Source organism: Zosterops lateralis (genome assembly GCF_965231275.1).
Source record: "Zosterops lateralis genome assembly, chromosome: 8".
NCBI lineage: Eukaryota > Metazoa > Chordata > Aves > Passeriformes > Zosteropidae > Zosterops > Zosterops lateralis.
The window spans coordinates 12,302,989-12,327,778 of record NC_139768.1 but is presented as its reverse complement, the minus strand read 5'-3'; the positions used below and the strand labels follow the sequence as shown (position 1 = coordinate 12,327,778).

Genomic DNA, 24,790 nt, shown 5'->3' with positions numbered 1-24,790 from the left:
TTATATGTGTTTATGGCTTATATTATTAGCATTACAGATGGATTTACACAAACATAGAAATTAACTTAATGGATGTGACAAATATATGGACTTGTTGAACGTATGCACTGGGTTAAAATAATTTAATGGATTATGGGCATTTGTAGGAATCTTTCATGCTAATAATCAAAGGAAGAAGGAAAAAGTAGTAAATGAATGTGGTAATTTGTTCTTCCTTTCCCCTTATCTCACCCTTTGAGCATGCATTCTGTTTGGAACAGCTAAGTGAACAGTAGTTCTGTTCTTCAAGAGGAAAAAAAAGTTGGAGAAATTAAGTTTTCATAGCAGTACTGGTGTAACATGGAACAATAGAGACCTTTATGTTTTAAAGTAGGAAAATGTGGGTCTCATTTGTGCATATCCCTTACATAAAAATTCTAGCACTAATAAAGGAAAAGCAATGAACTGTCGTCTTGTTGAGTGATATTTTTCTTTTTTCTTCCTCTCTGCAGGGAGGTGGGACTAAGGATTTGCACTATATAGAAAATACATTATGTTATATTTTTCTTCATGTAGCATATTATTACTGTTGATAGGTATGTTGTATGCAGATTTAGACTCCTCTAGATTTAATGTATGTGTTGTATGAAGAGAAAATCTTTATCTTGAATATTGTTTCTAAAATTTGCACTTGGTTTTTGCAGCTAAATACAGCATTTACCCTTATCAGATGGGTGTGTGTAACATGGCTGTTGTATGCTGTGTTTGGGAGACATTTGCTTGTCTGTGTTGGAACAGCACAAGCCCCTCACATTTGTACATATTAAGGAAGTCACAAGTGCAAAGAATTTGCCATAGGAACAGATCAGGATAGTGTTGGCTTTACTTGAGCAGGTATCTACTGGTGGTTTTGGTGTGGTGGTGATGTGACAAAAGTAACCCTGTCCAGCACTGACTAAGATATGAAATCTGGGCAGCTCACTAGACTTTCAGGGAGTGATTCTCTCAAGCCACGTAAGTGACTTCAAGATCTGCAGATGGCAGCTGCAACAACATAGTTGCAGTGCATAATAGCTGAATTCTTTAGTTAAGCTTATTTTGTAGGCGTCAGTAGTATCTTTGCTGTGTCATTACATTCCTGGTGCCAGTAGTTTGAGCTTTAAGAAGCAAGAACTCTGCTGCCTTGCTCAACTCGGCTCAGATAGAAGTTAACACTCTAATATACCTGATATTCTTCATAGTTGCTAAGGCACTGCTAAAGTGCCAAATACTAATTAGGCAGCAATTAAAGAAAATATTAATTGCACCACATCTGTTCCCAGGTAGAGTAGTGATTCTATAATAGATTTTTCTTCTGGGAATGTTTCATAATTCATTTAATGATTTGATATACTACTTCAGCATTGGTTAGCATCAGGTTTTTGGGTTCTTTTCCCAGTAGTGTCCATGGTGTTTTGATTACTCTTGTGTTAAATGAATGTAATGCAAGGATTCATGATATACATGGCTAATGTAAGGAGTCTTGTGTTAATATTTCTTTGTTTCCATAAAGCTGACCTATAATCAGTTGGTAGAGTCTGTTAGCAAAAAGTTAAGGAGAGAAAAAAGATTTACAGGTTAAAAAAAATTATGTTTTAATTAAATATTTATGAAAAATTATGTTTTAAATTTTTTATTAACATGGAATCTAAAATAGTCATCTTGGATAATATTTTTTAAAAAATAGTTCTAGACAGAAGTTGTTTTCTGTTTGATAGGTAGTATTTTAAATTTTTTGTTGTTTATAATTGATTTTTAATTCTTAATACATTCTTAACTACAATAAATATTTTGTAATTAATATAAATATTGATTTTAATTTTGAACCTGGAGGGAGCTCGGTTCCCTCGCTCTGCTGCCCTCCTCCATTCCAGAGCTCTATCAGCTATTCTAGTCAGTGCATGCTTTTGTGGCATTTCTGAAAATACAGATACACTGAATATTTCACTATCAGTCACGGAAATAATGTCTGCTTGGACTAATTCAACAACAGTTGCACTAACCAAATGCAGGAGCTCATTACTGCTTATGAACAAAGGAAGGGTTAGTAGTGCTCTGTGTGTGTAAGAACGTTTTTTGGTTGTTTTTCTCAAGGGTTGAGTTGATTGTAAGCTTTAATTGTCAATATTCTGTTAGAATAAAGAGTGAAGTCCTCCTTTATATCTAGTAGTATCTTGGAAGATACACTTTTCCAATGTATTCAAAACATAATGTATATAAGGAAGAGGCACATTTTGATTCTTAAGAAGTGAAATAAAAACTTGAAAGCATCTGATTACCCTCTGTGCTAGTAGTAATAAACAGTGTAAGAATCCCTGTTTATGTGCTGTGTTTCATTCAGATGACTGATCAAATTTATTAGACAGAAACAGAGTGGGGTGGACAGAAATTGTGGAGTGTCCATGTGAAACCACCTGGACATAAGGGTCTTATTAGTAAAGTTTTCTGCTAAACTCTGTGAGATTCACAGCCCACAAAGTAACCTAAAAAAATTAAATTACTATTGACTTTCACTTCTGGGTTATTTTGAATTGTTTCTGTAGGAATTTCAGGTCCAGGTTTGCTGTCATACCATCCTTCTGATAGAATGATGTGCTTTTCCCACAGTTTTTTACTTCTTGCTACATAATTTGAAAGATGGAATTCTTTAAATGGACTTTTACTCGCTTCCCTCAGTTTTCCCTGCATACCTAAAATGTAACACTGCTCTTCAGGCTCGTACTTCTGTTTAACAAGGAAGGGCTACTTTGTGATTCTGTGGTGAGGACTACAGGCGGATTTGAGATTTTTCGGCTTTCCATTTTGAAATAAAATTTCTAGTCTAGCATGCTGAAAGGAATTTACAGGAAATAATGCCATAAAGCAAATAATCTGCAAGTAGTTGGAGTGTTTCTCTACTCTAACAATAATTTTTTTATCTGACTTTGCATGAGTATTTTGCCTATTAAAATACCATTGTGCTTTTATGACATAAAGGTTTATTTACTTATGGTAAAGTAGTTGGTAGGTAGGACAAGCAGGTTTTTATTCTACCTGGACCCTGTATTTCTTGCTTCTTTGTTTGAAGAAAAAAGTTAATGAGCAGAATTGAGTATTTGGAAAAAAATCAGGGAAGCAGGAGAGAAGCCAAATAGGCATGAAATTGTGTTTTCCCTTCAGTAAGTGCTGTAAAAATAAATTGAACTTTTTAAAATGAAGCTCTATACTTATATTTGCCTTGGGTTGAGTTACACCCGTTTTAAAGGCTAACTTTAAAAACAGAAAATTTACCCTCTATCTGTAGAATAAGTCATTTTATTACCATAATGTGGTAGGGTTTGAGCTAAATTGCTTAATACTTTGTATTATTTTACAGTTGCCTTATACCTTTAACGACATTGGGCCAAATTATGAACAATAAGTTTTAGCTGTGAGCACACTTAGGTATTCAGAGCCAATAGTGTGGGAGTCTTGGCAAGAGCATTATATTATGCCTTCAATTTTTCCACATTTTCTGACTTTCCTTCTAGTGACTGTTCATTAACTGTAAAGAAGCATGAAGATCTGGTTTAGAAAATCTCCCTGCAGAACTTTAAAGGATTCATTTTAGAGTGTTAGAGTTGGACACTTTTCTAAAATTCTTTCTCAGCTGAAACTAAGTTATCTCCATTACCTGTATGAACTGTTGAAAAGTTAGGTTGTTTACTTTAGTGTAAGTTAATAAAAACTATGCCATATAAAGGTCACTCTGTTGATGAGTGAATAACTAAATCTGAATTTATGATATTTTATACATGTTTTAATTTATATTGCTTTTTTACTATCTTTCAGAATCTTTTAAAAAGAAATTTTTCTAAAATGAAATAAGCTTGGCTTGGCAGTAATTGGTAGGCGTATACCTTACCAGCATGATATTTCAAGAACAACTTAGTGCAAAAATGTCTACTGGAAAATTTTACTTGCCACAATATCTAAGGAATCCTCCAGGAGATATGAGGCTATTTGCTTCCTCTGTGTGTGAAAAGTGATTGGATAATGTACAGTTATGAGCCCTCTGGTTATGAAATTTTCTTGAAAATATGGACTGCTGACAACCTAAAAATCAAAATAACGATTGAACATAATACAGCCATTAATACTGTCCAATATGTGTGAGCTGGGCTATGGAGTGACAAGGGGGCTCCCACACCAATCAAGGCTACTGACTCCATTGCAGCCCTGGAACAGCCACTGGGGGCTCAGGGCAGTGTGAGCCTTCATCAGAAATGTCCCCAGTGGGGCAGTGCTGGAAACAAACATTTAGCCCTGCCATTTGTAGCCACTTTTCTCTTTTACTTTTTTAAAATTTTTGTTCTCCTAATAATTTCACTAGACAATGATATAGTTAGACGCTATTATTTATCTGTAAAACACATGTATAGCACAGTGCTTCTATTATCCTGAAAATTGTGTGAAAGTAAAAATTTGTTTAATATTTTCGACTGTAACCAGATACATTCATTTTTGAACTGAGATTGAAGACTTGCTTTTAATATAGAAAGTACTGGAAGATGGAGACCTAGAGAAAAGGTTGCTGTGAAAGCACAGAAGCATGCAACAGCAATGAGTAAGTTTATTTTTGTCTTGAAATCAGCACCTGCACTTGTTGCAGGACTCAGAATATTCTAATGAACTCTTGTGAAAGTTGGGTTTTTCTTTTTTTCTCTTAGCTTTTCTAGTAACTGTAGTGCCTGTTGTGTTGCTACCATTTGGACTTTGAATCCACAGTAAAATAATGTGAGCTTACTTTAAGGTGATTAAAAGTGGTTGTTATGTCCTGGTTATTTTCGTGCTAGTCTCTCAACACAGTAAAAATTGTTTTCAAGCAATCAGAATGGATGCTGACCTTCATTAGTAAATTATGGCCAAACAAAAGATGCATTATTAGCTGCTCTAGTTTCATGTTACAACATAGTTCTTAGAATGTTTAGGAATTCCCTTCAAGTATTAGAGAGTGGGTGAAATCCTGGTTATAGTGTAATCTGTTTAAAATCTCATATTGGGATAATGTTACTTGGAGTGAGAAAAAGCATGTGCAGAATGAAGCCATTGGGTTCATGTGAACCATAGTTTTATGTCAGATGTTTTAAGAGACAGACATGTGCCAAACTTAGATTAAGCACTTTTAAAACTATAGTTTTAAACTAAAAATATTCCCTATATAAATGTGTAATGCACTGTAATATAACTCAGGTGGGATCATTAATAAATTAATAAATAAAACTTCCCTCAGTCCCCATCAGTTGTTTATGCTGTTTTTTACTGTTCATGTTATCACACTGCCTGGAAGCCCTGCTTCTGGACTCAAATCTGTGTCCTAGCTGTTTTACAAACAAGTGATGATCTCATCTGGTCTCTAGACTTAGAGGCAGTTAGTTGTTAGTGAGCTCACTCAGAGTTTGGAGAAGATAAACTTCTCCCAAACACTCTCCATATGCTGTGGCTACATTTCCTTTTATCCTCAGCAAGCTCAGTAGCTGCATGCTTCACTGTAGTCTGCAGAAGAGACATATCCTGTAAGTTTCCAGTGAAGGGAAGGGGGTGGAAACCCACCTCCAAATTTACCAAATATTCCAAATATTAATATTAGGGGATTTTAGAGTTATGTGGTAAGAGCAAAGAAAAGACCAGGTTTTTAATAAAAATGAATATAACCAATCAACTATGAACTACTTCTAGGCTGAATAAAGGTCTGAATGATAATTCTGAGTGGTTTGTCTTTCAGCAAAAACATAAGAATATATCTGAGGCCTGGAGAATTGTTCTAAATGTGATTTTATGTTGGATCAAGAATAATACTCCTGAGAGCAAACTGTCCTCAATCTCCTGTTTTAAATTAGGAATTTATCTTGAGTAACTTTGCAGATTTAGAGCATCCTGCAGCATGCTTGAGGCCATTACAGTTCTGACCCTTGCATATGTGAGATTTTTTTACTTTATATAAGCACATTACTGTTGTCATGGGAGCTGTAACATTGGACTTCCTGTCTGTTCTTTGCAATCTTGGGATTGCACTGGTGGCTTGTGTATGTCAATATATGTATTTTCAAGGGAAAACCTTGCTTCATGAGCATTCAGAATTTTTCCCTTTTAGGAAAGTAACTTGTATTCTGGCTTACCTATGTATCCTTTTGAAACTTACCTTACTTAAAATACAGTCAGGGATAACTATTAGAGTGCAAAACCTTTTCCTATGTGAACATTTCATTGAGATGTAGTGATTTGCCATCAGCATAAAGGAAGTTTTGGTCTATTCACACTAAGTCAGGGCTGCAGAACAGGGTTGGGGCTGCAGAAAAGATAGTGGTTATCTAAACACCAAGTATAACATGAACCATATTTAACAGCAGTGTATTAATATTCTTATTTTCTATAAGTCCAGAAATAGAGGGGTTTTGTTTCTTTTTTTTAAATTGGCTTCCTTAGCCAACAGATTGTGGATGGACATTTATTATGTTTGAATGCATTTCAGCGACTAAGTTTTTTCATTAGCAGGCATTTGTGAATCACTGCATATGTAATTTAGCTTGCACAGTGTTTCTTTACAATTGGTTTGTAAAAAGTGCAAATCCAGCCTTTGTAAATGGCAATCACTTTTGAGTCATATTTTTTCTAGTTTTGAATAAATTTCTCATCACACGTTGGTTTTGACCAGCTGTTTCCTGTTTTTCCTCCCAGTGGTTCGGCTGCTGAGGAGATAAATGCTTCAATGGTTTGTTTCAGAATTAAATTACCTTTATAAAATGATGGAAGAGTACAACAAATATGTTAGATACCATTATAAGTATGAAGTTACGCTGAAATTCAAAAGATGAAGTACTGTTTGCTGTACCTAGATGTTTCATATACTACAGAGCTTTTGCTACACCAGGAACTCAGTTGATATAAAAGAATTAATCCAGCATCGGAAGCACCAGGGTGAAGCTTTGTGTGGGGAAATTGGGTGTGTGTGATGGAATTTTTCAAGCAGTTCCAAGTTTTTGTGTTTGCATGAGGATATTTTGATTTATCTGATATATGATTTACATAATTATCTGACCATTCGATCATATTTGTCCTGTTCTGCCTTCCTCCAGGTTTTGGACTGCTTTGGATAAACGATATGTTCATTTTTGTAGTCATATAAATTTCTTTGGAATTTTAGAACTGAGTTTGAGATCTATTTTCAGAATAAAGCAGGACTGGTGTATCAGGGAAGACAAGGAATAGTTGGTATATTACCTGTATATTAGGACTGGCTTGTGCAGTACACTTTGTTTCTGTGTCGTTTATGGTGAACTGACTCCATATCCACATAGAGAGCAGCTGTGTTTTGTCCTTGCTTCAGACTTCTTTCTTCAGGACCTTTAAATTACTTACTTACTAGCCCAAAAGGTGTTTATATAGATAGTAATGAAAATATTTCCCCCTGTCTTCATATTTGTGGTAATTTCTGTGTAGGATTGTGGAAAGATCACATGTTCCTTTTTTTTTTTTTTTTTTTTTTTTTTTTTTTTTTTTTTTTTTTTTTTTAATTATTTTATTTTAGTGTAGCAGGCTGTTCTGTGGCATCCAGCCACACCTGTCCCTTGTGCTGTTTTAGTCCTTCCCAGAAAGCTGAGTGGTCAGATTTTATTTAATCTGCAACCTCTGGCATGATAGAAAAGCACACAGAGACAGTTGGTAGCATGTCTTCTCCCATGGTCAGTCTCCTGGAATGAGGGGGGACTGACCTGGATTCCTTACCTGTTAGGTCACTGAGTTTCTTATCAGTGAGTAGCAGAGGAAGAGCTGGGTCTGTAGTGAAGGTCACAGCTCCAGAACCTCAGAGCATGCATTTGCTCTGCTGGACAAGGTACTTCAACTATTTTATTTACCCATTTGTAGGCCTTATTCCATACCATTTTAAGGGCTCTGCAATCTTCTACATGCCACCCTTAACAGTATTTACCTTAGGATATGGTCCAGCTATTGCCGTTTGAAAAAGATTCACTGGTGCAGCTTGCAGTCTCTTCATTTCTCTATGGCTTTTCCAGGCTCCTTCACCCCAGGTTGACTCCAAAATCTGCTCTCTCTTTCAAGGCTTCCTGACCTTGGAAGTCTCCATGGGAATTCTCATTAAATTCAGCGATAGCAAAGGGGAAGCATTTTCCTGTCTTCCTTGAAAATTCTAGTTATAAATAGCTCCACCTAACTAGCTTTGCTGTTTTTACTTCAAGCCTATCAAGTAGTTGTCTGATTTTTTTTTTAGTGCCATTCTTGAAGTTAGACTCAACATGCTTACTGGTTATTCCCTACACTGGTGGTCGTTATGGAGTCTCCTTTATTCTTCATTTATTTATAGAGAGAATGAACTTCCCAATATATTTTCCTTTATTTCTTTACTATTAGATAGTACTTTTTAATAATATTCAGAATCTGCATTCAGCCAAGTCTAGTACTTAAGGCTAAAATTGCTTCTTCATGAAATTGCCTGGTCTTAATGGGCCTCCCTACTTACATAAGTCCAGCTTTGTGGAGCTCACATTCCCATGTGGCATCTGTCCCATTTTTAGTTACTAGGTTTCAGTTTAAACTTTTCTTTTGTCCTCTATCTTTCCATAATCTTTTTTGGGATTTTTTTTTTTTATTCATGTGAAGGTTAGTAAACAGCATTCAAACTTTACCTTGGGTGATTGATATGCAAATAGTTGAACTATTACACTTTTAGACTGCAAATTGCTTTCCAAAAGAGCTGGTATTTTTGGCCAAAGTTGATTCAAACTATCATAGAGCATAGTACATTTGTAAGGGTTTTTTTTCTACTGTACTCATCAGGAAATAAGAAGTATTTGCTAATTAATATTTATATTAGACATTGATGACCAGATTCCTCTGATCCTTGCTGAATTTAAATTTCTCCAGTCTGCAAAAAACCACAAGATAAACAACAGCCAAGATGAAAGCAGATTCACAGGACATACCCATGTGGTTGTGACTCAGTGGACCTTAGAGAACAAAAATTTTAAAACCCTTTTTTTTTCGTTAAGTAAAAGGCCTGGAAATGGATTTAGCAGTAGTGGGCGAATTTGCTAATGGGATATGAAAGGTAGTTAACTGAAAGAACTAATGAAAAGAAGCTAGTGTTCTATGAAAAACTTGGAAGGAAAATAAAAGAGATAGTTGACAAAGCGTCCTTTGAGTTTTGGGACTTGAAAAATGTGGAGAGCAAAAACCAACAAAATCTTGTTTTCAAACCTAACCTTAAGTGAGAGATTTGCTGGTTTTCTGTGGAGCTAAGACATATGTAAACCAGTGCTAGTGCTGTCATTGATAGTTGTACATGTACACAGTTTGTACTTTCAAGTAGAAATATAAAGAAAATTAATAGAATTTGGAGAGAGATTGAGTCATCGTTTGGTTTTTAAATTGTGATTTGAGACACTTTGGCAAGGCTTGATGTGACAAGGCCAAGCATGTATGGCAAGACTCAGTAGCTGGGTAATTTTACTACCTTCTTGGGTTTTTAATTAGATGATATTTTATAGTTTGGGTTTTTTTTTTCTCAACATTTCTCCTCTGGAAAATATTTGATAACACTGACATGCTTTTTAAAAAATGGTTGTTAGTTTAAAAACAACCAGATCTTTAAGAAGAGTTAGAGTCTCAAGTTTGATAAAAATTGGTTTTGAATTCTTACCTGGTCAAGAAATGAAATTAAATAATGAAATAGAATTACACATAATTTTGGAAAGCTTAGAATAACAAAGTTTCTTAGAAGACTAACATGAGACATATCAGAAAATTTAACGCTGCAGGTGCTAGTGTGAGTCTCTGTGCCTTCCAAAGACTTACTGGCTTCCACCTTTCTCCCAGAGACAAGGAGCAGAGCTTCCAGCTTTCCTTGTTCATATAATACCATTGCCATGGTAGCAGGAGTACTTGTGCACATACAAGAAGAGGTTTTTGGTTGCTTATCTGATTTTTGCGTGTCTGTTGCCCTGATTTTTCAGCCTTCTGATGTTTTACATTTCTGTACTGGAGTTTCTCACGCATTGTAACATATACAAAGAATAATATTTGATAAACTGCATTCCTTCCTGGGGGAAGGACAAATTGATGGACTTCTGGTTTGACCAGTGGGGTCAGAGAGGTGTCAACCTCCTCCGCCAATGCCTGATCAAACTCCAAAAACTATGTAAGTCAAAATCCCAAATAATCTTCCTTCTTTCTTGTGTCACAACCTGACGGTGTGAGTGTGATCATTTCGTGTCCGTCTGGCGACGTGTCATTAATCGTCTGTGCACCACGTCTTGGAAACCCATGACTGAGTCCATGACTTTGTTGGATCAAATTTTGAAGTTTTTGACTGAGACGACATTATTTACTTTATGTTCTGCTGATAAATACTGTGTTGGGCCCCATAAAGACAGTCCAGACCATAAGTTGTTTTCATGTTTGGAGAACAGACAAAAAGCTGGTATTAAAAGAATTTTTAAAAGAAATTACAGTTAAAAGCCTCCTAAGCATTTTATCATCATTCTGTAGTCTAATTTATGCCTCTACCCCAGGCATGACCGTATCTCCTCTGTCCTATGATCTTCTATGTGGGTACTTTCCAATTTCAGATTTTAAACTGCTGGTGCCTTAGCTATGATTTTTTGTCAGGCATTATGACTACATTCTACCCTGGGAGTGGCCTGAGGGCATTGAAACCCAGGGTCCAATGCCACTAAACCTGTGGTTTACTGAAACTTGCTGAGCTGGGGAGTTACTGCAAGGCCTTTCTTGCACACCCTCCACATCCACCATTTAATGTTCACATTTAAATGGGGTGAAGAAAATGCTGTTCCTCCTGTTAGCATACCTTACCTCTTAGGCGTGTCCTGAATCACATCATAGAGCTTCTCTCTCTGCCTGTGTCAGTCCCAGCTGCTTGGGAGGGAATCCCACACCTGTACCAGGGAGCTGAGTAGCTGCTGGATAGCACAGCATGTCTGCAGGATTGTAAAACAAGGGTTTACAGATACTTTTTATAAAAACCTTGCCATGTAGTTTAGCCAAGGTGTTAAGATATTAAAGTCTTCAAGACCTATTAAGACTGGGGAAGAAACTTCTTAGTGACTTGTCAAGATTACCATCATAGGATAACAAACTCTTTGGGGCATGTTTTTCTAGGAGAGATCGTTCATCATTTTGTAACATGGAAAACCATATTATATTTTCTTCTAGATATTTGCCTCGTTGTGATTTTTTTTTTTGTTAAGAAACATTCATAAAATTGTTTAAGCATTGACAAAATATTAACTGGAAATTTGAAGCCACGCTGTTTTTGAAAGATGGCTTTGTTGTTGCCACTGAGCATTCTGCAGTTTTAATTTTTTGTACTTTTCTGATTTTTAACAGTGCAACAATTTTTATGCAAGCAAGCACTATAGGCAAGTCACTTGTACCAGATTCTTCTCTAGCACAGGAGAGAGAATTAAAATTATTAAAGAGAGTTATTAAAATACTTTACCTGATTTTTCTCTTCTGGATGATTAGTAGTTACGGGATCTCCTTATTAGTACATCCATTAACATGAGGTCCAGCAGTTGATCCTCTGCATTTATTGACGTATGACTTAGGTAAGAATGAAGGGCATAAAAGAAATTATATTTTGTGTGTCCTGCCAGAATCAGGTTTGATCGTGGAATTTGCTTGGATAAATGGCTCTAGGACCATTAGACTTTGCACATCCCTGGCTCAAAGGCTATTTGCGTTTTGCTAATTGTTGTAAGTTGCTCCTATCCAGCCAACTGTTGTCATCTTGTCCAACACAGTGCTTTTAACTTAGCCTAATACCATGGACAGATGCAATTGGTCTGACTGACATCAGCCACTGAAAGCATGAAGGTTTGAACTATTCTTTGTCAGAGTTGAGTCCAGAAAACAAGAGGGAGATGATCTGAGAAAGCTTTGTTTATGCACTAATTCTCATTATACTTTTCTGAAGTTAGAATACACAATTTGGCACTATTCAGAAAAATAGCAGCCAAAATCATGTGTTTAAATTAGACATACAAATTTCCTAATTTTAGTCTACTGGATAAAACTACAATGATTTTCAAGATGCTGAATGCCCTGTGTTCCTCATAATCAGACCAGCAACAGTTACAAGTCTTAGGGATTTATGGTTTGATTTTTAGGACTCGAGTTTGAAAATTTGGGCTTAAGTTCCACTGAAACGTTCTTTGAAAGTATTGACAGGGTTGCTGCATCACTGATTTCCACTTAGACCTGGTTTGGCTGTATATTTACATGCACATACATGTATAATCAGGAATAACTGTGAGTATGTGGTACGATACCCATGATGATAAGATCTTTTTCTTTCTGCAGTCCTTTTGACGATAAGACTTCATTAGATAAGAATCCGTGTACTATATTTATGCTGACCCAGATCTCTGCAAGGATAGTTTTACAGGTGTAACTTTCCTAATAGAAGTGTGTTAGCATCTCTTTGCTAGGAGAGCAAAGGCTAAGGTTTCAAAACAGGTTGTAAATGGACTGTGTATATTTTAAGTGTGGAAATCATCTCATTTTTCCATAATGTGGTTACAGCACATGCATTTTCATTTGTTGAAACAGGATAAATACTAAAATATATTTGAAATTTGTACATTAGAAGAAAAAGAAATAGGAAAAATCTGATCTTTGCACCTGTCATTGAAATTGTACTATATTTGAAGTAAAATGTGAGGCATATGCCATCTGGTGGATAGAACAATATATACATTTTATTGCTAATCTTGATATATTTTCTCTGCTGCATTATCAGTTTTAATTGGCATTGGTGGGTATTTCTTCAGTCAGAATTAAATGGAAAAAACAATCAGAAAACTGAATTTGAGGCAAAATCTAATTCCAAACTTAGCACTGGTGTTTGATTAGACAACTGGATGCTTGGAAGAAAAACCTCAAAAGCCCAAATGGTAATGAAACCATTCTCACCCACTTCAAATATTAATTCTAAAGGTTTAAAATTGTGTGCCAACTAGTCAAAGATTGTACCTGATAGAACTTTCTCCAGCCTCTGGTTTATTGCAGATTATGAGGTGTTTGCCACAATCTTTGCAGACATTGGCTGTTGCTCTGTGTCTGCCCTGACACGGCAGGTGGTGCTTGGGCAGCCTCTCTGAGCCCAAAGGCCCATGTCCTACAGCAGGTGCCTCTGCCTGAAGCTCAGAATTCTGGTTTTCCACCCATTTGGAGCACAGTTTCATTAAATACCATTTTCTGGAGAAAGCCGTGCTTCTAAAAATGTTGAATTGCTGTTGATGTGAGTGCAGAGGTGACTTGACTAGATTAGGCATTTTTTTAAAATTAGGCAGATGCTGTAAAGAGCATGGCCACCGCTAAATATTTCTCTTTGCACATAATGGGGACATGACTTCATGATGCACATCTCAGCACAGTTTATGGAGTAGACATAATATAGGATAACAAGTGGAGCAGTCAATGTCTGTTGATAGATAATTTCTGTTATGTTGGTGAATAGTTTTTATTCTTTGCTCTTTTATGGACACAAAGGAATCTAACATCCTGTTATCTGCTGGAAGACTGATATACAGATCCCTTGTTTTTTCTTCAGACTGACCAAATATCTAAAATTATTTTTTTTCAAAATTTACTATTAGCATATTAGAAATTAATGAAAGAAGTACTTCATAATGTCTTTTGTACTACGATTTCCTACAGATTTGATCTAATAGTCTGAAACAGAACAAATCATTCAAATACATTATAATCTATTCATGTGTGAAATGGAATTGTCATCACCATGTTATGTCATTGTTCCACTAGCTAATGAAAAGGCAAGGAAAGAGCTGAAATACAATACAATGGAAAAAACAAGTAATGCTATTGCTTCCAGATGCTCCTGATTTCCCTAAGTCACACCAGTTCAGGTGTCTGCACTGTGCTGCACCACATTCCCAGTTCTGGAGGTTTGGTAGTTCAGTCATGGTGCACAAACAAGAGGGAGATTTAATTGTACATGGAAGCGTTCGTAGTTTGTTTTATTACTGGAAGTAACTGGCTGCTTTAGAAATATTTCAAAAGATTCTTCTTGAAACTTGCTTTTGTAGACTCAACAGACTTACTATATGTGACTCCAAACTTCATGGCTCTCATTCTTCTTGTAACTAATTTATTTCTCAACATTCAAAGAATGTTTAAAAATAATGTTTAAAAAAGACAGTAGAACAAGTCTTCAGCTTATTTGCAAAAATTAGAGTTGAAATGTTATTTGCACTGTGGTATATAAGAGCTTCTTTCATGAAGTACTTCAGCACTTTTTTGTGTTGAATATTTAGTGAAGAAAGAGCATTTCTGGTCTTACCTGCCTTTTAACTGTTTCTCTATTCAGGAAACACATACTCAGTAGAACACTGCTAAAATGTTTACAGGTTGATGTGTCATATGGTCTGCACTCTTGCAGAAACATATGTATGCTGTATCAGGAGTAAATTCTCTGGTTTGTGCTATGAATATTGCTGTGTCTAAAATGTTTTGTATGATTATTTACCCTCAGAAAGGCCACAGCACTTCAAAAGGTTCAATAAATACTGACATCAAAAGTTGCTTTGAAAAGATCCTTTCCCATAAATTTTTAAGCATTTTTCACATGCTGCTGTTTTCTCCCCCTGAAATTCTGAATGACTTCTATCATATTTAAAAATTAAAAAGTATTCTTCCCATCCAGGTTGAATGATGGTCAGCCAAAGGAGGAGCCCAAGAGGTCATTAAAAAAAAAAAAAAAAAGGCACATATATAGGTATATTTTCCTAAGGATTTTTGCAGGGAGTGTTTTTATGATAATTAAAGGGTATTTAAGGATTCCTTCAGGCAATTTGTGGTGAAGCCTTCCTCCACTCTTCCAACTTGGAGTGCAGTTAGAGAGGCAGGTCTTCTTCCATCATGAGGGACCAACCAAGTAGAGGAGGCAGGTCTTCCACAGTCTTTGTGATGTCATGTAGGTCAATTGGCCTGGATCCCATGTTTTATTTAGGACAATTAGGTCTATGATGTGCATGTCAGACCATAGAGTTCTGAGATCCATCCCTTTACCAGCTCGGAAATCCTCAGAAAATGGTTAAGGTTTAGTTTTAGTGTTTTGCTGACTTTCTTTTACAAACCAGACAAAATAATCTTTTCCTGAGGTGAATTTGCCCATCATGGAGCCAAGCTTCCTGGCTTTTTGTGCTTATATGGTTTGAACAGAGATGATATTTTCTCTTGGATAGTCTTATACCATGACATTTATGTTTATATGAATATAAACAAAAAGAAGTTTTCTTTTGAGCGAATTACCTTAATATAAAAGATTTATTCAGTTTGCTTTGTGTTGTTGATTAAAATGTCCTTTGTGTTCATATATGTATTCAAAAACATTTAAAAATCTGTGTCTAGTACAATGTTGCTCTTGGCAAAATGAGGAAAAGGAACATTTTTTTCATATAAAAAACAGTAAAAACATGAAATAGAATACATCATATAAAAGAAAATTTTAAAATATTTTTTTTTTCAATCTTCAGTGCTATGTATTTCAAATAAGTTTAGGCTTTAAAGTTAGTCAAGCCTCAATACAGCCTGTGAATTTAAAAACAAAATGGAATGTCCCTCCTTCAACTCTTTACCAGCTCCTTTTAAAATTAAATTTCCTTGTTGAAAAAAGCAATTGTCCATTTTAGTCTCTCTTACTTGAATAACATTGTGGGCAAAGCTTTTTTCTTGTTTATACCATTGTCAAGGCTATAGAAAACAATTTTCCTACCAGTAGGTGGAATCAGATGAAAATTTTAATTACTAAACACAGTGTTTAGCTGCATTTTCTGATCCAGTCAAAAGAAATCATCTGAGAAGCTCCAGTTTTGAAGTTCAAAAATAATAGCAGCTTTCTAAAAAATATTTAGCTCATAAGAATACAAATTAGATTAATAGAAAGTTGTTATTTATATTTAAGAGTAGTATGACTTTGACACTGATTCCTTACATGCACTTTTGGAGAGCGCTCCTGGATAGGTTAAAAATGTTGTGTGAAAGAAAATTCTGTTATTAAATAATATCTACAGCTATTCAGTAGGCAGTTCTTCTGAGCATCCATAAAACTTAAGAATTAAAATCCTCAAATTACAAATACAAATATATGATACAAAAAGAATATGGTATCAAAAACTTTCGAACATCTGGGTTTTATAGACACTATATTAGAAAAGAATTCTGATCAACTTTGTAATTTTTTTATATTGGATTTATTCTCAGACCTCTTATAGAGAAAGTTGGCAGTGTAATTTATTTTATATGTCTTACAAGCATTCAGAGGAAAAGAGGGGATAAAGGCTTCCTGCTTGTATAATGTGTATAAAGTTTTGGTGTTACCTCTTAGTTTTACTTACAATTAAGGTAAGAGGGTTGGTACTTATATCTCTTCTGAAAAATCTGAGTGTGCACAAAATTCAGTCTAAAAGTGACTGATTCATCACCCAGCTGATTGAAAGAGGTGTGGAATCCCTTGGAAAGCTCAAGCAGTAGAAAAAGGTTTGTCCAGCCTTCCTGTAATCGTGGCAGTCGGGGGAGAGTTGTTCAGCAAAGAGCAAGACACTGAAGTTAGACATTACAGATTTTCCTTCTGATTCTTCATCTGAGTAGTTTTCACTTTGGAAATGTTATTTATGTAGTAATTTTTCCATGGGTTCTGTATTTGTAAACCTATAGTAGTATTATGTACTGATTTTGAGGTATAGCTTGTTTTCCTCCTGGCTGTTTTGGAAAGTAAGTGAAAATATTCATCCATCCAGTACTTGTAAAACTTTTCAATAAACTTCAGAAATTAGGATTTATACAGGAAAGAAAACGTTAAGGTCTTTAGTGATGCAGATTTTCCAGCTGGTCTTTGGCAGGTATAAAAACTACAAGTTAGGCTTCAGTCCATTTTTTAAAATTCTGCTAAAATAGTCTCCTGCATTCTTGCCTTTCGTCCTTCTCTACTGGTGTAATTTTATGTGCTGGAGAGTTCCCATGTATGTTCTTGGAGGAAATAATTTTTCATGGGAATGTTTTTCTCCTTTCACCAAGGAGAAGCTTTCCAGGGATGGTTTAGATCAAATCATACAGAATATTTGTGATGAAAAGCATAATTTACTGGAACTCAAAATGCAGCTCACACTTTCTCAGTGAAAGGACTGGAGTGTTTAATGCATTGCAAATGCATTTCTTGGTATGGACACAGGTTCCAAAATGTTTGAAGACCTAAAGCTCTTTGGGACAAACCTACACAGACAAATTCATGAAAGGTACGTGGGAGAACTTTTAACAGCAGAGTTCTGCATCTGGGATTTTCAGCTTTGGGACAGACTTGGCAAGCAGACCAAAGGGAATATGTTGGCTGCTGTCTTCTTTTTTTCTTTTTTTTTTTTTTTTTTTTTTTTTTTTTTTTTTTTTTTTTTTTTTTTTTCCCTAGGCTATATACTGTAGTACAATGCCTTGCAATGTGCTCTCTCCAGTTCCATTCAGACAGAGAAGCAGAAAGCTAATGAGTTATGTATTTAAAGATTTGTAGGAAATACGAAGTTTGCTTCTGTTCCATAGCACAAAGTTTCTGCTCTTTGCAATGTTGAAGAAGGTCACTGTGAAATTAAAGCTAATTTAGAATTGATGACTCTTAATTTAGAGGTCATATTGTCAGTCTTCTGCAGAGGTGGATGTTCTCTTTGGAAGGAAAACAAAGCTGAGTAATAGAGAACCTTCACCTTGTTGTCAAGAAAATCCCGCAGCTGGGGACAATGTCACCTTCTCTAAAAACAGGTCACACTATTTATGACTCATGCTGGCACAATAAACTTTAAACTCATATCCTTCAGGCATTTTGTAGTGGTTTGTTTGCATAAAATTCCTTGACATTATTGAGAAAACACTGCTTTTCTTCCTTGGACTGAAAGAACAACAAACCTCCAAAAAGCTGTTGATGTGGGTTGGAGGGAACAGTGTTGTTCATCTGTTGGATTCCACAGTTGAATGGAACCTCTTGTAAATGCTATTAGGTCCATATGTTATGACATTGAAGAATACATGAAAAGTGTATTTTGACAGGAAAAGCATTTGGTTTCCTTGCTGACCCTCTGCTGAGATGAAAAGAGCAAGGATGTCTTACTGGTGCCTGACTCCTGACTTGGTCAATACTTATCTCATGTCCTTCATGTGATACCGGAGTTCCTGATGAGATCTTAGAAACTACTCAGAACTGACAACTTAATGAATGTAGACTTGTTAGCTGCCTCCTGTCTTCGTACCTTTTTTGGGCTTTTGGGGTTTTTTTTTGTGTGTGTGTCTATGTGCAGGGATGCGCTTCAGAGTGCTGTCAGTTTAGTTACATTGACAAGCCTACTTGTGTAAAAAGACTATGTTCCAGACCACAGGGACATGATAATCTTAAATTCAACTGATAGAGAGCATTACCAGACTATACATGGAATTTAGATAGCGTTATGTTTTTCTGCACAAACCCTAAGTCCCCAAAGAGGAGAGAGAATTTCATTGTTTATCTGCCAGAAGTGCACTTAAATTGTATTTGACTAAATCTGTTAGATTGTTGTTTTCTTGGGACTGCCAAGAACGGATTGGCTGTCCTGAGGTATTTCTTTGCATAGTGGATCATGCTGCACATTAAAGAAGCTTAAAAGAGGAAAGCAGTTTCTGTGCTAGATGGTATCAGGGTTCACACTTTGGATAATGATGTGGTTGTAGGCACTTAGAACGAAGATTTTATTATGAACACCAGGAATTTTCAGTTTAAGTTACATCTTTTGTTCAAGTCATTTGTTCTAAATTCTGAAAGAACATTTCAGCAGCATTTGTGGAGTAGTAGCTATTAAAGACTGTGAACCTTAGCAGCACACAGTATATACAGGTAAAGCTACAGATTCTAGAGCTGTTTAGTTAAATCCATTACATGTTTTTAAACGTTTTTTTCCAGTTACCTCCTTTCAAAACCATTTTGCTAAGAAATCATTAATGTCTCCTTGGTTAGAAGTGTATCCACCATGTTTTCTGTAGGAGAGGTATCTTTTAAGGGTTTATATGATATTTCTCTATCAAAGACTCTAGATTTTGATAGATGCATTTCAAAAAGAGTTAATAATGAGCAAGAAGGCAGAAAACTGAGTGTGTACCTCCTATGTCATTCTGTGTTGAAACACACTTATTATTGGGCATAAAATAGGCAAGAGGAGACTGTAGCTATTCCTCTCACTCATTACCCATATGGACTCTCCTTCCAGCATTGTTTTACTGTTGTCCTTTTGCTCAAAAGTAATTGATCCATCTCTGTCTCCAGAAGATGTAATGAAATTGGTATATATGGAAGAGGTATTTACCCTGTTATTTTCATGCTTAGGAATTCCAAGGAGTTGTCTTCTAGACAAACTGTATGAACCAAACAATGAACCAAATTCTACAGGATCCTAAAGTCATTGTGCCTTGTCAATCAAAAGTACATTTTCCCAAATATAAGCACTAAAATATTTCTTCTGGCTTCCAGCACTTGAGAAAATAAACCACAAATTGGTATTAGGGAATTTGGATACTAAAGCATGTGTTAAAATATCAAGGCAATACCAGAAGATCAGTTATTAGAATTAAACAATTATTATTTTTTTCTAAAATAAAGTCTTTCACATATAGTTGTATGATACTTCATTATTTTTAGAGAAAGGAAAGACTGTGTAGAAAAGTATATCATATGTATTCTAGGAAATCTTATTCAACAAATTCATGCCTGTGAAATAGTTCTTGCTTCAATTTTGAAAGAGTGAGAAAACTGTATTGTAATGCCAGAGCCTACAATACTTAAAATGGTTCTAATGTACTGATCTTTGACATGTTTAATGACAAGGTGTTAAGAAGTTTTATAAATTTTTTTGTATAGACTTAAGCTTAAACTTCCTGCTGTTTTTGCATTACTTATCTAGAGGATGTTGTATTTAAAATTGTTAGTCCAGATAAATACAATAATATTAAAATAATGGTTATAGGTTTTTTTCCAGAAATCATTATATCTGGTTTTGAACATAATTCTCTCTGCCATGTACCTTTTTTATGTACTTTTTGCTGTTAATTATTGTAATAGAATATTGAATGAAGCTATCATGTTTTAGTAATAGTTGGATGTTTTGCATGCTTTTTTCTTTCCCAGCATATCTTTTAAGAGTTTTTCTTGTATTTCCATAACTGTAAAGGAAGATATCTTAAAGACAGTAAGTTGTGTGTCATGTTATTTAAAAAAAATTCAGAAGATATGTAACTTTCATATTTACTTCACACCTTCTGCTACTCAGTGGTTCTTCAAAGCTCCTGCTAGTCAGTGACTCCCCTATTTTTACCTTTGTCATCATTACCTTTATCACATACTTCTTTTTTTTCCCCTTCCATAACTTGTTATTCTCACCCATAAGCTTTTTTCAATCAGTGTTTGTCCACAGATCAAGTTACTGAAGAGCAATATTTGAGGGTTAACTAAATAGGAACAAGGCCCACTTCTGAGATAAAGTTACCCAGGTTACCAGATACGGAATTATTCATGTTTATTTTGAAGTGTTACCCACTTTAGGGACCCTTTCTGAGGAAAGCCATGAAATACCCAGTGTGCTGCAGCACTTTCGTGTTGGCTCCATCATGTATCTTTAATCACCAAAAAACTAGATTTGTAAAGCTGCTTATTTCAGTTCCTGCACTAGCAAAAATTCTCCTTCATCCACTTTGTGTTCCTCTGTAACCCTCTTAAAGTAGCATACAGTTGTCCTTGGAATTTTCAGGCTTGCAAAAATGACTTGTGAACCAGGCCTTTCCTTTCTAAATTGTGCCCCCTTGTGAAGAAATATGATGGGTCAGTAGGGAGGGACACTGCAGCATGAGAGCAGAGCAGTGTGGCAGCCTTAGCAGTGTGCTTGGGAACTGATTCAAGAGGACTGTAATTAGAAATAATCCTGTTCTGTTTATATAATTTGTCTCCAAGTTTTTTTTCCTATTAATCTGTATATTTTCTGCAGTAATCTAATTGTATTAGTAGCTTAGAAGTGAGAAATCTAATGTGGGAAGAATGATATTACTTTTACTCACAGTGAGTTTACATCATGCCAGTGACCTTATTTTCTGTATTTATAAAAACATTTTAGAAATTGCTTAATGGCTGGCATTGTGAATTAATTTTTTCTATAAATTCATACAATACCAAGAGTCTAAGGCGGTGCTTTCAGATAAATTTAGCATTGCATCATTTCATTTGCAGTAATGTAAACACAAACTCCAGTAGGTCTGCAAAATTAAACATTACATGTATGAGGTTTTATTATCTGTGTGTCTGTGATCACATTGAATTGCTTATGGAGTTTTTACAAGGAACAAATTTCCACAGACTGTTGGGAAGTAGACTTGTAGGAGCTGCAGAGGTGAGGCAGCACCATGTGAAATGCAGCAACGGGATTAAGATTTGGCAACACTTCTTTTCTCTGCAGGCTCTTAGGCAGTCTCTGTAGACGGGAACAGACTGTCATCTCGTGTTGCTGAAAGCCAACCTGCAGTTTCTGCTTGTGTTGGCTTGTTTCAGTCTCTATACAGTTTTGTCATTTTTCCTGCCAGTTGATAAGATATGGATATTTAGAATTGACGGTGAAACACAAGGGAAAAAGGTATGGTTCATGTAATATAAAATGTTAAAAAGTTTTTCTTACTGCAGGGATAATAGGAAAGCTTTCCTTCGTCAGAAAGAAGAGTGTAATGCGGGAGAAAAATATATTCTTGCTTTATTAAGCAAGGTATTTCTTTCTGGAACAACTTTCTTTTCAGTCGGTACTTACCCTGTAGATGTAAACAACTGGTAATTTTGAAAAGTCTGTGTTGTTTCCTTTTTATTTAAAATAGGCATACTGCATGTGAATGTTTACTAGCTTACTATGTTTAATTGATTGTAAAGCCAATTACAGAATTTTAGCACATAAAGTTATAGAAGTTTTTTTTGCTTAGTATTGGGCTCTAACTCTATAAATAATGTAATTACTAATTACAGAGTTTTATTTTTCTTACTTTATTGTTTTGATAAAATACTTAAGTGCACTTAATGAAGTTGACATTAAACCCCCCCCCCAAGAATATTTGACTCTTACTGTGACTTGCTGAAGAAATATTGCATGGACAGCAAAGGTTTATTAGAAAACACTTGATATTTTTTAGAAAATTGATTGAAGTCATAAACAAAATATGTAAGACTTGGTTTTTTGAATATGCAGTAGAATATAAATGGAAAGAGTTCTGTAGTTATTGCTTTACCCAGTGTAATCAATACAAAACTATTCAGTAGAAATGCAGTCAGGATGACTTTTGGTTATTATTTATATTTTTATAAATGCTAAAAATACTGTTTTGTCTTACTTTCCCATCATTTGCATGTGAAGCTAAAATTACACTACCCACTAGTGATGATCGAGAATTGTTTCCTTTTCTCAAATATATGTTGTACCTTAAAATAGTCTGAAAAACTTGGAAATAGCCTAATGTTTAAATGTACTGGACAAGTCTTCCAGTACAGCAATATTTTTCAGGAGTTTAAACTGAACAGTGCTTTTGACTCGGCGCAAGCAGTTTCTTGTGTAGGTTGGTTAATGAGGGATCCAAGTGACTAACTGTAAAAAATAACACAATAATGTTCATTTTTGTACAAAAACTCTGATGATTAGTAAGAATAAGTTGTGATGGTTACACTTAACAAACACAAACTCTGTATCTCTGTGACAGCTTATCTTACTTTCACCTAAATAGCAGATTTACCTTTCTGATACCTTTGTAGTTTGATTAGCATTTTTATGTTCAAAGCAAATGACCTGGGAACATTATGACAAAGCTTTGAGGTTTTCAGTAAAGGGTCCAAATACCATTTTTTTTCTTTGTGCTGCTGCAAAATCATAACACAAAGGGGAACTAAAGGTTGATACATTACAAATAATGGTGAGTCATATATACTATGATAATGTCTGGCAGCATTAGGTTGTGGGACTTACTCTCCTAGAAGTAGAATAAATGCACAGGGAGATAAAAGTTCCTGTTTTAAAGTGTGTACACAGTGATAAAAAAGGAGAGTTGTGGGTTATACAGATATGACATTTTACTAAAATGACCATTTTGCTCAGTAGCATGTGAATATGGGCTTTTGCTGATATATTAGTAAGTCCAGGGCATTAATGCCCTGTAAATGAATAAAATACACAGTCAGCCAGTCAGAAGAATAAAAAAAAGAATGACTAGACAAAATGTTGAAATACAGTCACACATTTGTGAAGCACATATTGAGGGTTAGCAGTTAGCAAAACCATTTGTAGTTTATGGAATTTATTCATTGCCATCTTTATTCATTCTTACCTCTCTGTTAATTTAGAGAGGGGTCATGACTCTCAGCCAGTCCCTTTTTTGTATCAATCATTTAAATAAAACCAAACTAGTGTCCAGGCTTTATATCTCACGTTTTCATAAGTAGCTGGACCTCCATCATTGCTTCATTTTGTTTTCATGTGGTCTTTCCATCTTCATAAGCAGATTGCACTGTAGAAGAATGTGATAGTACAGTTTGTAGAGTAACTTACGTGATATAATGACTCAGTTTTAAAATAGGTTTTAGAAGTACATGTCTCAGATGGAAATTACTTTTTTCACCATAGGGCTGTCCTTTTCAGTGCCAGTATTACAACAGGTTTATTTATTTAATGTAGATTTGGCTTTTGATGAGATTTCTGTTATAAAAAGCATATGTAAGCTTTCCCCCCAACAAAATAGATTGTCCTTGATGTGACTCTGAGAAAAGAGGGGCCTGGAAATTATCTCTGTTTGTTTATTCTGTACTTCAGTAAAGATCCATTAGTTCTATATAATCTTTATAGAGTACTGTTTTTCTGGGGTTTTTTGTCCCTGATGTTGCCTCAAGTTTTTATCGCAGCGCTGTTTGAACAAGTCTTCCTGCTTATTCTCAGAATGATGATGCTGTGACAAAACTGCCCTCTAAAGATCTTAAGAATGTACTTGTTAAATTGAAACTATTTGGGACTTGAGTAAAATGTTAAGCTACTGCTAGAGTTTCATGGAAACATACAATGCTGTTAACGTTTTTTTCGTCTTTCTATGATAATTATTTAAAACAAGAGCAAACAACCATTTCTGCTTAATATGCAACTGAAACACCCATTACAGATTTTCCTCTCTCGAGTACGTGAATAGTTTGTTTTGTACATGAGAACTTGCTCCAGTTAATTCAAAACAAATCTGTACTCAGCTCTCCCAAAGCTGTTGAAGAGCACTATATCTCACTAAGGTGAAGCTTGTGAAGTTTAAAGAATCCTAAATTTGGCACATGTACTTACAGATAAATAAGTCAAAGTGCTTTCAGAACTGGTGTGATAGCATGAAAAAGAAGCTTGTAATAGAAATCTAGGTTTTATCCTTCATTTTGTGAGGCTAAGCATACACACAGGTCACTTGTGCATGTAATTCAGTGTAATATAATTGCAATTTATAAAAATGATTACACTGAGCAGAGTGGCTATGAATTTTGGTAAGGAAGCTGTTGTATATTCAAGGTTTAGTTGAAGCTAATGCTAAAGCAAAATAAATCTCATGGATGACTAAACTCTAGTCCCTGGGTCTGTAACAATCTCCAGAGAATAAGGAAAGTTAGTTTAAAATATTTTTGTTCATCTGGTCTTAAGCCAGATGCCTT

The 24,790-nt window shown here is 35.2% G+C and overlaps 1 protein-coding gene across 2 annotated transcripts in view; it reads left to right on the top strand.

Moving 5' to 3' along the window:
* PLCE1 (phospholipase C epsilon 1) overlaps window positions 1-24,790 on the top strand; it is a 136,908-nt gene that overhangs the window by 25,519 nt on the left and 86,599 nt on the right. The window lies entirely within an intron of this gene.